Below are 14,245 nucleotides of genomic sequence, written 5' to 3'. Positions count from 1 at the left end.
TACCTCCCTCATCCTCTACCCTCATCATCAAGCAGCGTTTGTCTAGTACATCTAATCTCCTAGTGCCAGACCTAGTCTCAGTAAATTTGGATTTGGTTTTTGGAACAGATACATGTACCCAAACTGATTCAATTTGTAGAATTTTGGTTTTTACTGAAATAAAGTTTGACTTCATATTATTTTGGAGGAACTCCAGGCATTCACCATTCAATGTGAATAATTCAATATTATTCTGGAGAAACTCCAAGGCATTCACCATTTAGAAGAAAAGACATTTGTTTTGTTTTGCTAAAACTGACGTCAAGCTATATGAAAGACACTGCTGCATTTATAGACAATTTGGGGCGTTTTAGGTATCTAAGAATGGATATTGCTTTTGGATGGTTATAATATATTCTTTTTGTTTGTATTGATATTCTACAAACTTTTTACTATATATTTTAATTTTAATTAATAGCTTTTTTCCTAATTATAAAAGCAAGCATATTCTTTGTAGAAATTTTGGAAAGTGCAGAAAAGCATGAAGGAAAAACAAAAAGCATAAGGAAACAAAAAAAAATCACTCAAAATTCCACCACCTAGAGCTAACCATTGTTAACACTGTGGTATACTTCCTCTCAAGCCTATTTCTATGTGTATGTGTGTGTAGGTACACACACCCTTATTATACATAATATATTATATATGGCATATATAAGCACACAAGTTATATAAAATGTATATTTGTATATACACACTGTATATGTATATGTTATTATACATATGTATATGTGTATAATATATATTATGTATATAATGAAATGTATATATAATTAATACATACACATATATAATAGTTATGGTTTACTAGGAATGCCAGATACCTTGATTTCCTTTTTATTTTTTTTGAGGAAGATTAGCTCTGAGCTAACATCTGCTGCCACTCCTCCTCTGTTTGCTGAGGAAAACTGGCCCTGAGCTAACATCCGCACACATCTTCCTCTACTTTATATGTGGGACGCCTACCACAGCATGGCTTGCCAAGTGGTGCCATGTCCGCACCTGGGACTTGATTTCCTTTTTATACATTACTGTCTCTAGTAATCTTCTCAATGGTTCTATAAGATGATATTATCATTCCCATTTTACAGATGAGTAAGTTGAAGCTGAGAATATGAATTTGTTTGCCTAAGGTCCTTACTTGGTAAATAGTAGATCTGAGATACCAATCTAGATCCAATTCTTTTTTTTTTTTTTTTGAGGAAGATTAACCCTGAGCTAACATCCACCACCAATTCTCCTCTTTTTTTGCTGAGGAAGATTGGCCCTGAGCTAACATCTGTGCCCATCTTCCTCTATTTTCTGTGTGGGACACCTACCACAGCATGGCTTGATAAGTGGCACATAGGGCTGCACCTGGGATCTGAACCAGTGAACCCCAGGCCGCCGAAGCAGAGCATGTGAACTTAACTGCTGCGCCACCAGGCCAGCCCCTTTTAATCTTTTTAAAAAACATTTTACATAATTTTTTCTTTTTCTTGTCTCTTACTATATGAACTACGTATTCTTTGCTTTTTAATTCCTGTTTAATGCTTTGGAAGTTATATAAAAAAGTGCTTACTTTAAATTAAAGAAAAACACCTTATTTTCAATATCACAATGAAATAATAGCTCTTGATTTCTCCTGTGCGAGATGGGGTATTTACCATACTTTTGTTTCCCCTTGTTCCTTACCTCCTACCGCCCTACTCCTCTCAGCTTGGTTTTTGTTCATGCAATATGGCCTTTTTGGCCTTGATTATTCCTTCTGAAAAAATAAATTTCCTTTTTTACATTACATATTTTCTCTTATGAGAGTTATTTTATTTTATTTTTTTTGAGGAAAATTAGCCCTGAGCTAACTACTGCCAATCCTCCTCTTTTTTTTTTTTTTTTTTTTTTGCTGAGAAAGACTGGCCCTCAGCTAACGTCCATGTCCATCTTCCTCTACTTTATATGTGGGACGCCTACCACAGCATGGCCTTTGCCAAGCAGTGCCATGTCTGCACCTGGGATCCAAACCGGCGAACCCTGGGCTGCCAAAGCAGAACGTGTGCACTTAACTGCTGCGCCACCAAGCTGGCCCCTATGAGAGTTATTTTAGACGTTTAAATAAAGTTCTTTTACACATAAGTCCTCTTATGCCAAGACTTTCTTCTTTATTCTTGAGTTCTCATTCAACAGTATATGTTTGAGCAGTTTTTTCTTTCAGAACAGACAACCTATGTGGTATCATTTTTGAGCCCTTTATATGTGTGTACTTATTTCGGAGGCCGTCACAACCGTGTGACAACTTGGCTGAGTGTAGAATTCTTAAAGTATAAACATTAACCCTCAGAATTCTGTAGAATATGCTTTATCGACTTGTGTCTTACAGTTACAGAATTCTGAGGCCAGCTTGACTTTAGTTCCTTTGAAGGCAATCTGTTTGTTTGCTTGTTTTCCCTGCCTGGATTATGGAAGGCTTTTTTCCTAATCCTTGAAATATTAAAAAATGTTACCTGGCTAGTCCGAATGTTGGCTTCTTTTCATTCATTTTGCCAGCAGCCTTAAGTTTTAGGAAAGTTATTTCATTATTGCTTCTAATCCTACCCTGTTTCCTCCTTCTTTTTTTTTTAATTACTATTTTTTCTTCTTCTCCCCAAAGCCCCCCAGTACACAGTTATATATCCTAGTTGTGAGTGCCTCTGCTTGTGGCATGTGGGACGCCGCCTCAGCATGGCTTGATGAGCGGTGCCATGTCTGCACCCAGGATCCAAACGGGCAAAACCCTGGGCCACCGAGCAGAGCGCATGAACTTAACCACTCGTCCCCCTTCTGACATTCCTAATGTATTCAGTCAATTTAGTCAACAAATTTTTCTTGAGCAACTACTCTATGCTAGGTACTATTTTAGATGTTGGGGATACATCATCAGGGAACATAAATGCTTACATTTATGTTAATGGGCTCTTCTGAATTTGCTCTCTATATCACCCACTTTTCTTCTGATTTCCAAAGAGACTTCATCCTTTGAGCTGCGGCATCTTTTCACAGTCCTCTGGTTTTTCTCCATTTGCTCATCTTAACGTAGAGAGGTCTATTCATGTCCAGCTTTGATTAATATTTACGTAGGAATTTTAGGGGGTTCTGTTAGCGATTGAAATGGGTCTGAGTGCATGTCCCGATTATCTTTCCACCTGTCTTCACTCCTGAGTAAGGGGAGGCTCACGGAATTTTATTGGGATGATAATATATTTTACAGAAGTGGAATCTTGAGCTGACCATTCCTTCTAATTGAGCCCTTCTACATTCTAACTAGCAGACATTCCTCAAGGTTTCTGGCATGCAGAAGGTTTTTCCTCTATTTTTATTTCTTTGATCTTTTCTATGTGAATTTAGAATGAGGCAATTTGGAAGCCTGTCCTCACAAAGCCATTTTATTTAAAAACCGCAAAATAATATTTTTTCTCTATGTTAAGAGGGCTAGAAAAAAATGCTGAAGACTCATAATTATATGTAGTTTTGAAATTTTTCATAAAGGGTCTCAAACCCCTTGGGAAGCTACATAGTCCAGTGGGACTCAGGAGAATGGAGTCTGATGGTGACATGTAATTTCACTGTGGCTTTGAAGAAACTATTTGAACTTCAGATTCTCTAATCTCAGATCTTCTTACGTCATAGCATGAGAGGGAAAGCACCAGAAATAAATAAATGTCGAAGCTCTTTGAACTGTTCAAAGATAGACACTGGGAAACTGGAGTCTTTTTGTTATTGTTTGAATACTATTATAACTTTGAGCACTTTCAAGCTGGCTCAAAGGGTGTCTGCTTTAGGGATGGCAAATGAGGCCTGGTTGCGGGTATGCAAAACAGTTCTGAAGTGTAGCCAAAAAGGGACACTGTCATGTGGTGTATGATCCAAGAGAGTGGTAAATGTGGACCCACTTTTCTGTTAGGTCAAATTACTATGCCAGGCTTATCCGAAATTAGTCTGCCTCTCGTCTTCATGTAAATGAAGGCCTCTGGGTGGGTGAATCATGCCTGAATAAACAACTTTTGTACTTCTGGCCAGCATAGACAGCAGATGTTGCCTATCTTTGTGAGATGATTTGAAAGTGTGCAAAAAGAAACATCTGTATGGTTATCTCAGCAGCTTAAAGAAAATATCTTGTTGCCTCAGGCAAAACTCTCCAGGTTCTACCCCTTTATACTATTAATCCTTCTTATATTTTGTGATTCAATTTCTTTATGAAATTCCTGTAAGATTCAGTATGAAATTTCCCTAGTCGTGGGAAAAAATATTGTCCTTACTAAGATCCGTGACACTGCAGCTGTTTCTGCACTATGGAGATAAATGGCTCTCTATGTGACTTTGTTTTTTAAGTAACGGACAGGAAACGGAGGAATAAGAATTTTTCCCTTCTGCACAATGTTGTGCAAATGCATCACACTTGCAACCCATAGGCCAAAACAGAATAGGGCACCTTAATTTGTTCTACAACTGGTTAAGCACCTGCCACGTGCCAGACACTGCACTATGAGTAGATATATATCAGTAAACAAGACACAGTTTCTGCCCTCATGTAACTTCAAATCTAGTGGGGAAGACTAATCAAATACATTAATTGGGATAAGGTGCTATGAAGGAAACATATATGATACAACAAATGCAAATAAGAGTCGGAGAGGAGAGATCTCCTTATATAGGACAGAAAGGAACAGAGTCTTTGAAGTGATATTTACATTAAGTTTTAGGATGAGAAAGAACCTACTTTGGGAAGAGCTGGAGGAGAAACATTACAGCAGAAGCAACAGAATGTGCTGTTTCTTGACTTGTGCAAAGAAGGGAAAGACACAACGAATGGTTGTAACACAACGGCTGAGGGGAGAGTAACATAAAATGAGTTTGGAGAGGAACGCCATGCTTGGATTTATATTTTAAGATTATTCCACCTATTTTGTGGGGGAATGGTTAGGAAAGTAAGAATGGAAGCAGACCAGCAGCTTAGACTAGGAGGGGGTGGAAATGGAAAGAAGTCAACGCAATTCAAATGTATTTGTAGGGGGAGCTGATAGGACTTGGGAATGAAGTAACTGTGTGGGATGAGAGAGAGAGAGGAGTCAAAGAAGACTCCCAGGTTTCTGGATTAAGCTCCTGGTGAATGGTAGTGTCATTACAGATGGAGAAGATCAGAGAGAAAAGGCTTTGGAGGAAAAAGGATTTGCTTTGGGACTTGATAAATTCAAAATGCATGTGACATGTCTAAGAAGATACAACAAGTAGGCAGTGGGAAGTTTGGAGCTCGGAGGAGAGGACTGGGGACAGACATTAGGAGTAACACTCTGGGGATGGTATTTTAGCCTTCGAGATGCGCGGGATCTCCCAGGAAGACGGTGTAAAGAGAGAAGGAAAGAAAGCCGAAGATGAACCCGGAGAACCAGCCAGGTGAATAGTTGTGCTACTAAAAGAAATACTGAAGGAAATTAAGAGAAGCATGTGTTTTGGAGAGAAGAGTGGTGATTTATCTTTGGAACTTGATAAGTTTGGGGTACTGACTGAATTCTTGTCATTTCTAGTGTAGCACCTGGGCAAAACCTATAGGTCCTCCTTCATAATTTTAACACTGCATTTATATTTCATTTTATGATTCAGTCTCATGATATCTCTGTGAATTTTCAGAATAAAACATTCTTCATCATGCCTGAGTTGAAGTTTGGAAGAGGAGAAAACTCTACTAAGATCCATGACGCTGCAGCTGTTTCTGAATTATGGAGATAAATGGTTCTGTTTGCCACCAGTCTTAGACAACAAGTGGCTATTTCTTTTGGGTAACGGACATGAGATGAAGAAAGAAGAATCTGTCCAATGCTGAGCAAAAGCACTTTACTGGTACCACACAAGAAGAAGAGAGTGCAATGACACTACACACACATCGAGCATCTACCGTGTGCTAGGCATTGTGCTAGGCTCCGGGAATAACTCAGAGAACAACACAGACAAGACTTGGAGCTTACACACTATTAAGGAAGATGGAAGAAAATTAACCTGGAAATAAAATAACTGCAAAGTGTGGCAAGTGCTGTGAAAGAAACAAACAAAACTAGGAAATAAGTGGCAGGTGACACTTCGAGTCTAGATAGGGTATTAAGGGAAATCTTCCTTGAGTAAGTGATATTTATTTAAATGGATTCCTGAAAGATGAGGAATCAGTCATACCAAGATTAGGGGTGTGGCAGGCCACTGATGGACCACCAAATTGTTTTAAGCAGTAATTGGTCCTGAAAAGTTAAGGCAGGCTGAGTGGCTCTTATTGGAGTATTCATTAGCGGCACACTGAGGTGGGGGAGCTGGGGTTGGGAATGCTCTACCACCGTGGGGAGTATTTTATCACTGACATTGTTTAAAATTGCCTGCACGTGGTAAAAATAAAAAGTAGACTGACATTTAGTCAGTTTTACTATTATTTTAAAATTCTTTACAGATCCCCTGTTGTGGGTTGAATGATGGCTCCCAAAAAGATATAGCCACATCCTAATCACTGGATCCTGTGAATATCACCTTATATGGTAAAAGAGTAAATAGCACCTTATGTGAAAAGATGCGATTAAGGATTTCGAGAGTGTGTATCAAATTACCTTTTTTAAGCTGACCGTAGATATTAGACTGAGAAATTAAGTTTCCCAGTTCTTAAGATAAATAGGCACACGTTTTAATAGAGCTATCACTGGAGAATTTGATGATGTGTTGGGAGAAATGTTTCTTACATGCGGGTTTGCTTACACCCAAGTAACTTAACCCAGCTCAGTGGGCCCTCTCAAGACAGGACTACAGTCCTTGGCCTGGTCATAAATTTAGGTTCAGATACTGACCAGCATTAGGGACACTGAATCACACTAACCAAACTCACAAGTCTGGCAAATGACAAAATTTGAGCACTTAAAAATATTTATTAGGGCTGGCCCAGTGGCGCAGTGGTTAAGTGTGCATGTTCCGCTACGGCGGCCCGGGGTTCACGGGTTTGGACCCCGGGTGCAGACATGGCACCGCTTGGCAAGCCATGCTGTGGCAGGCGTCCCACATATAAAGTAGAGGAAGATGGGCACAGATGTTAGCTCAGGGCCAGTCTTCCTCAGCAAAAAGAGGAGGATTGGTGGCAGATGTTAGTTCAGGGCTAATCTTCCTCAAAAAAAGAAAAAAGAAAAACTTACTAATTGAATGATGAGAAACTTATGTGTGCTGATTAGTGTCCTCTCTTTCCTTATAGACAAGCCATACATAATGTGAGATTATATTCAGAATATAGCTACGTGATGACATCAGAGCAAGTGGAATAAGTTTGATGAATGTTTTTGTGCCTGCAGTAGGTAGCCTCTAAGATGACCCTCAAGGATCCCTTCGATGTGGGTATAGTATTCCTACTCTCCTGTGACACTCTCCCCACTGGTGTGTAGGTTGGACTTAATGAATCACTTCTAATGAACAGAATGTAGCAGAAGTGATGGGATGTCATTTCTGAGATTAGGTTACAGAAAGACTGTGGCTTCATCTTAAGTGCGCCCTCTTGTTCTGTTGCTCACTTTCAGGGGAGACAATTGCTATGCTGTGAGCTGCATTGTGGAGAGGGCTCTGGCCAACAGCCAGTGAGGAACTGAGGTCCTCAGTCCAACACCTCACGAGGAACTGAATCCTACCAACAACCACACGAGTGAGCTGGGAAGCAGATGTTTCCAGCAATCTAATGAGAAACCTGAAGCAAGAGGTACCCAGTTAAGCAGCATCCAGATTCCTGACTCTTGGAAACAGTGAGATAATAAATGTTTGTTGTTTTAAGGCACTAAGTTTTGGGGTAAATTGTCATGTAGCGATAACTAACACAATACCCATCATGTAATTTTTGAAATACTAATTTTAAAACACTAAAAGAGAATAGGGAGGGAAATAAAATTGATATGTTATAGTTTCCATGTTTACACTATTTCTTTTCTTTTTTTTTTTTTGAGGAAGATTATCCCTGAGCTAACTACTGCCAGTCCTCCTCTTTTTTGCTGAGGAAGCCTGGCCCTGAGTTAACATCCGTGCCCATCATCCTCTAGTTTATATGTGGGACGCCTACCACAACATGGCTTGCCAAGCAGTGCCATGTCCACCCCTGGGATCCAAACTGGCGAACCCCGTGCTGCCAAGAAGTGGAATGTCTGAACTTAACCACTGCACCACCGGGCAGGCCCCTACACTATTTATTTTCTTATGGCTTCTTAGGCATTCTGATCACACTGACTAGGTTCCCTATTGGTGTGAATTTCATCCAGTTTATGCTGAGTCTTACCAGTTTTATTCTCGGGGAGTGACCTTTTATCCAACTTCTGGATACATCTCACTATAGACTCCAACAAAGTGACTATACATACAACTAAATATTTATTGATTCATTCATATATACGTTCATTTTGTCTACTGGAAATTCAAAAAGGAATCCAAAATTGCATATGAATTCCCTTAGTCTTTTTTTTTTTTGGATTAATGTTCACAGGAAAGTCAGACGTAGAATTCATTCATTTTTTAAAAATATTTTTTTCTTTTTACAAAAGGCATAAATGTTCAACGCACAAATTTAGAGAGAACAGAGAAGCAAACAAGAAGAGAGTGAAAGTCAACTTTGGACGGCTCCTCAGAGGACTGCTGTTGAGACCGAATGCCCTATTGATTTCAGTTGACAGTGTTTGCCTATCCTTTTTCTTCTTTTAAACATCACGAACAAGATTTTTTATGTCACCATTAAAAGTCTGAATTTTAAGCAAATTCTTGGATAGTTGGCTCATATCCAGAAACACCTGTCTCATCTTCAGTGGCTTTTCCAGAACCATTACCTTCGCCATGAAACTCCATGAGTTTTCCCAAATCAAACTTAGGCTTCTGCAGCATTTTTACTTTTCCAACAAGTACATCATGGCGCGGGATAAATAGATTGGTAAGCCTTTTCTATGTCTTTACCAATGCTTTCTGAATGAATTTATTGATCACGTCTTTCAAGCCGTTCACATCTCTGGGGTCATGATTTCCACCATCTTCTTCCGGATTTGATGGACTTGTTTGTACTGAGTGTAAGAGGGTCTTCTGAATCTGGTTATTGAGTTTTTTCAGTAACACTAATACAGAATAGATGAAGCAAATGATCATCGTTAGTCTTGACGTCAACATGAGCTTCAATCATGGTTTCCCGTGTTTTGACCCTGGAGCACATTATGTCAAAAGGTAAGATCCAGCCATAGAGGTTAGTCAGGTAGTTTTTGCCCTGAACACCCTCTGTAATCAGCTTGAATTTTCTAAATGCAAATTCATCATTCTGCACATCAGCAAAGCTCACTTCAAAAACATGACCCTGAGGCCATCAGATGCAATTTTGATTTCTTGAGTTCTTGTGACTAGTGTTTTCCCAATATTTCTTACCTTGAACATAGCTAGTGCTTTCATATCAAAACCAATCTCCCCAGAAGGATCAACCACTTTTTCCTGGCAACCTTCTTGCCACCATTCATAAGGTGCTTGTTCTTGCTGACCACCATGGTGCTGCTCAGAGAGCAAAAAGGGCTATTTGCCTATCCTTTTAAAAATTGGGAAAACACTCTATTCTTGGTTAACGTGCTAACTGATTTCTCTAAAACTGTTTCCTTAATGAAAGTTTAGCTGAAAGGTTAGCTTTATATATCTAATATTTAAAATTTAGTATCACTAATATTTACTATTTAGTAATTACTAATGTTATAAATACTATACTCAACGACTTTACTTACATTATCTTCTTTAATTTAGACTTCACTGCACCTTGTGAGTTAGGCACTAATTTGCCTCCATTTTTCAGATGAGCAAACTAAGCCTTACAGAGGTTATGTAATTTGCCCAAACAAGGTCACAAAGCTAAGCAGTTTCAGAATAGGGATTCCATCCCAGTTCTGTCTCACTACAAAACTTATACTCATACCACTCTGCTAGTTTCTCCCTCAAACTTTTCCCCATAATACTTTTCATAAAAACAAAATGTCATTTTTTAAAACTTTCATATTTAGAAAAGTCGTCATATTCCACTTATTAAAAGACTAACCAATTTACCCATACCTCTGTTCAATTCCTTTGAAAGTTTTTTGAAGTTAGTGTCTCTAGGCAAAAATATTCAGATCTAAAGGAAATATACGTGAATAAAATTCTTTCCCAGCTGAAATAAAACAGTTACCAGTGATTTGCCTCATTTTGAAACGAGAACTATCATCAGAGAGCCGAATTCCATTTATATAAAACTACATAATGCTGTTTCTGATTATAATTTCTGTAAGGTTATAGTCAATTGTTACAGTGGAGATACTAGATTTTTATCAGCTAAATTTCCTGCTGCTGTACAGTTTTATTATAACGAAATAAAGGGGTAGTCTGGGAAGAAAGAACAGAGATATGATCCCCGAATGTTAGAGTCGGAAGAAATTTGGAGGTAACTTGGCCCATTCTCCATATTTTAGAGACGAGAAAACTGAGGTCAAGAGAAATATTTCTGTATCTTTTAAGTTGTCATAGTACACAAAGTATAAGATTAAAGGGGTGTGAAAAGTGATTTTCATTTGGTAATTAAGACAGTCTTGCAAATATATTTAACTGAGTTCCAAAACCGTATCGGTAAGAGAAATGGATTAAAAAACAAAACAAAACAAAAAACCACGGGGCCGGCCTGGTTGGTGCAGCGGTTAAGTTCACATGTTCTGCTTCTCGGCGGCCTGGGGTTCGCCAGTTCAGATCCCGGGTGCAGACATGGCACCGCTTGGCAAGACATGTTGTGGCAGGCGTCCCATGTATAAAATAGAGGAAGATGGGCATGGATGTGAGCTCAGGTCCAGTCTTCCTCAGCAAAAAGAGGAGGATTGGCAGCAGTTAGCTCAGGGCTAATCTTCCTCAAGAAAAGAAAAATCCAAATAACAAAAAGCATAATACCTGGTACATAAAAAGTGCCTAGTAAATATCTGAGAATGAACAAATGAACAGAAAGATTTTGTTACTTTCATTTTTCAAGTTCCCTCACAGTCCTTGAGTTCATATTTCATATGCAATCACAACATTTACATATAATTTGTTACTTTGCTTTTTGCACTTGAGTTATAGTGTCAACATTTTTCCACGTTGTTATAAAATATGACTAACCTTTTAAAGTACCTATTGAAGTTATAACACTTCTGAGTCAGCTTCCAAAATGATGATTAACAGGGGTGAATCCAGGTTTTGGGGGGCCCTCATTAAGAAAAAAAACAAAAATATATTACTTTTTTAAATTTTACAAAATAATGAAAAACTATCTAGCTCTTTCAAAAGACCACTTCTAGGGTCCCTCTGGGCCTTGAATGGGCCTGTGCAGTGAGGGGCCCTGAATCTTCATTAGCTTCCTAGTACATCTGCCTCTGTTAATAACCAGATACCATCTTCATTGTGGTTATGGTGGATACCCTGTTCATGGTGGTTCTGATATAGCTTGTATGTTTTTTAGAGGTTTACTAAAATTTGAAAATGTCTATCACATTGAAAGTGTTAGAAATTCTTTCTACTCAGTCAACCTGGAATCTATTTCAGGCCCCACTATAAACTTGGTGGCTTTTAAATTATAAACAAGTCTCTTAACTTCTTCAGGCCTCAAATTTCTTATCTGTAGAATGGGCTTAATATCTATCTCAAAGCATTAAAAATGAAAACAAATATAAAACCCTTGGTACAGTTCCTGACACAGTATGTAGTAAATGCTCAATAAATATTAGCTATTACAATTACAGCGATAGATAAAACATTAACCAACCATATATGAGAACCTCTTGCCTCTTCATTATAACTTCCTACACTGACTGTAGGTACAATATGGTGTAAAATGAATTTCAAAGGATTGTGCAGATTCAATTTTTATTATTTTAGTTTTTAAAAATGTTATTATGAAAACTAATAACTACATAACAGAACATTTGGAAAATAGAGAAAAGAAAGAAAGCACCAGGGCCAGCCCCATGAAGGTGGCCGAGTAGTTTAAGTTTGCGCGCTTCGCTTCGGTGGCCCAGGGTTTGGTAGGTTTAAATTCTGGGCGTGGACATGGCACCATTCATCAGGCCATGCTGAGGCGCCAACCCACATGCCACAACTAGAAGGACCCACAACTAAAAATGTACAACTATGTACCGGGGGGCTTTGGGGAGAAAAAGGAGAGATAAAATCTTTAAAAAAAAAAAAAAAGGAAAGAAAGCACCTATAATTTCACCAGACTTATGCTATATTTCCCTGTTGTGTTTTTCCCTAAATGCAGATTCCATTTTTTAAAAATATGCTTGAAATAAGTAGACCCAATTATTCTCTTTTCACAGAGGTTTGATATTATGGCACTATTATTTTCAAATATATGGCAAATCTCAAATATATTTTACATACAACTATTTTAGAAAAATCAGGTGGGAGAAAAGGTACACGTTCTACTGTTGTATTTCCCTACTTACTAAAAATATTCATGTTTTTACAGGGCAGCCCTGTGACCTGGTGGTTAAGTTTGGCAGCCCAGGTTCAGTTCCTGGGTGTGGACCTACACCACTTGCCAGTGGCCGTGCTGTGGTGGTGACCCTCATACAAAATAGAGGAAGACTGGCACAGATACTAACTCAGGGTGAGTCTTCCTCAAGCAAAAAAAAGGAAGATTGGCAAGAGGTGTTAGCTCAGGGTCACTCTTATTCAGCAAAAAAAAAAATCCAAAAAGTCATGTTTTTACAAGGTTATGATCCTAGCATACAGAGAATTTGATATTCTGCTTTTTTTTTTTTTTCTTTTGGTGAGGAAGCTTGGCCCTGAGCTAACACCTATTGCCAGTCTTCCTCTTTTTGCTTGAAGAAGATTGTTGCTGAGCTAACATCTATGCCAGTCTTCCTCTATTTTGTATGTGGGATGCCATCACAGCATGGCTTGATGAGCAGTATCTGGGTCCATACCTGGGATCTAAACCCACGAATCCTGGGCCGCTGAAGTAGAGCATGTAAAGTTAACCACTATACCACCAGGCCAGCCGTTGCATTTTTCTTACCATATTTCACACGTCTTTCTCTGTACTACGGCAACATTCATAGTAACTAGAGCATCTGAGAGCAAGGCTTAGTTTCCTAAACTTCATACAACTGTATGTGACAAAACTAAGGCAGGCTAAGGTGTGATAAGTCAGAAGCTCAGAGTGAGTGTTTTTGGTTTGCGTGCAACTAGAAAGTAGAAAAAGTAGAAAGAGAAGTTAGAACTCAGGAATTCTTGCTTTCCAACTAATGCCTCCCCTAAATGGCTAAGTCAGCAAAGAAGATAAAGCTCTATCAACATGATCCTAAATTATGTATACACTCTTATTTCTTCTTTGATAGATGGGTAAGTGGTGGACTACTATTCAATGGCAAAGACTTATTTGTCACAATATGTTATTATTGGGGTTTTAGCTCTCAAAATTGGGTAAACGTACTTCCCCACCCCATCCGAAGGAGGTCTTTCCTTAAAATTTAGCAAGGCAACACAAACCCTCACTATAAAGAATAAGTCAAGATCTGTTCATGGTTGTCTGGACTCAGTGACATTTGCTGTCAGAAAAGGGCCTTTACTTTTTAATTATGCTTTTGTGTTGATCTTTATTAATTTCAGAGCACAAACTTTTCCTTTTAAGCTTCTTGGTTCCTTTAATGTTGTCCTGCTTTAGGAATTCAAGGCACATTTTTTAAATTGTAAAATATACATTGAGGAAACAACCCATATGTCCATTGCTGAATGAATGGATAAACCAAATGTGGCATATACATACTATGGAATATTATTCAGCCTTAAAAAGGAAGGAAATTCGGATACATACAACATGGATGAACCTTGAAGACATTATGCTAAGTGAAAAGTCAGACACAAAAGGACAAATATTGTATGATTCCATTTGTACAAAGTATCATAGAGACAGAAAAATATAGCAGTTACCGGGGATGAAGGGAGGAGGGAAAGGAGAGTTATTATTTAATGGGTACAGAGGTTCAGTGTGGGATGATGAAAAAATTCTGCAGATGGACAGTGGTGATTGTTGCACAACCATGTCAATCTACTTACTGCCACTAAACTGTATACTCAAAAATGGTGAAAATAGTAAATTTTATGCGTTTTATGGTAAATTAAAAAAAATCCCCCCCAATAATACGTACACTGAGAAAAGTGTGTTATACATACATATTCA

General features: G+C 38.4%; 1 pseudogene; it reads right to left on the bottom strand.

The window, feature by feature from the left end:
- Positions 1 to 8,655: 8,655 nt before the first annotated feature.
- Positions 8,656 to 9,685, bottom strand: LOC103554642 (small ribosomal subunit protein eS1-like; annotated as a pseudogene).
- Positions 9,686 to 14,245: the final 4,560 nt, after the last annotated feature.

The sequence above is a fragment of the Equus przewalskii genome, chromosome 10, assembly GCF_037783145.1.
Source record: "Equus przewalskii isolate Varuska chromosome 10, EquPr2, whole genome shotgun sequence".
Taxonomy (NCBI): domain Eukaryota; kingdom Metazoa; phylum Chordata; class Mammalia; order Perissodactyla; family Equidae; genus Equus; species Equus przewalskii.
Note: the sequence above shows the minus strand (reverse complement) of the source record. Positions and strands in the feature narration are given on the sequence as shown.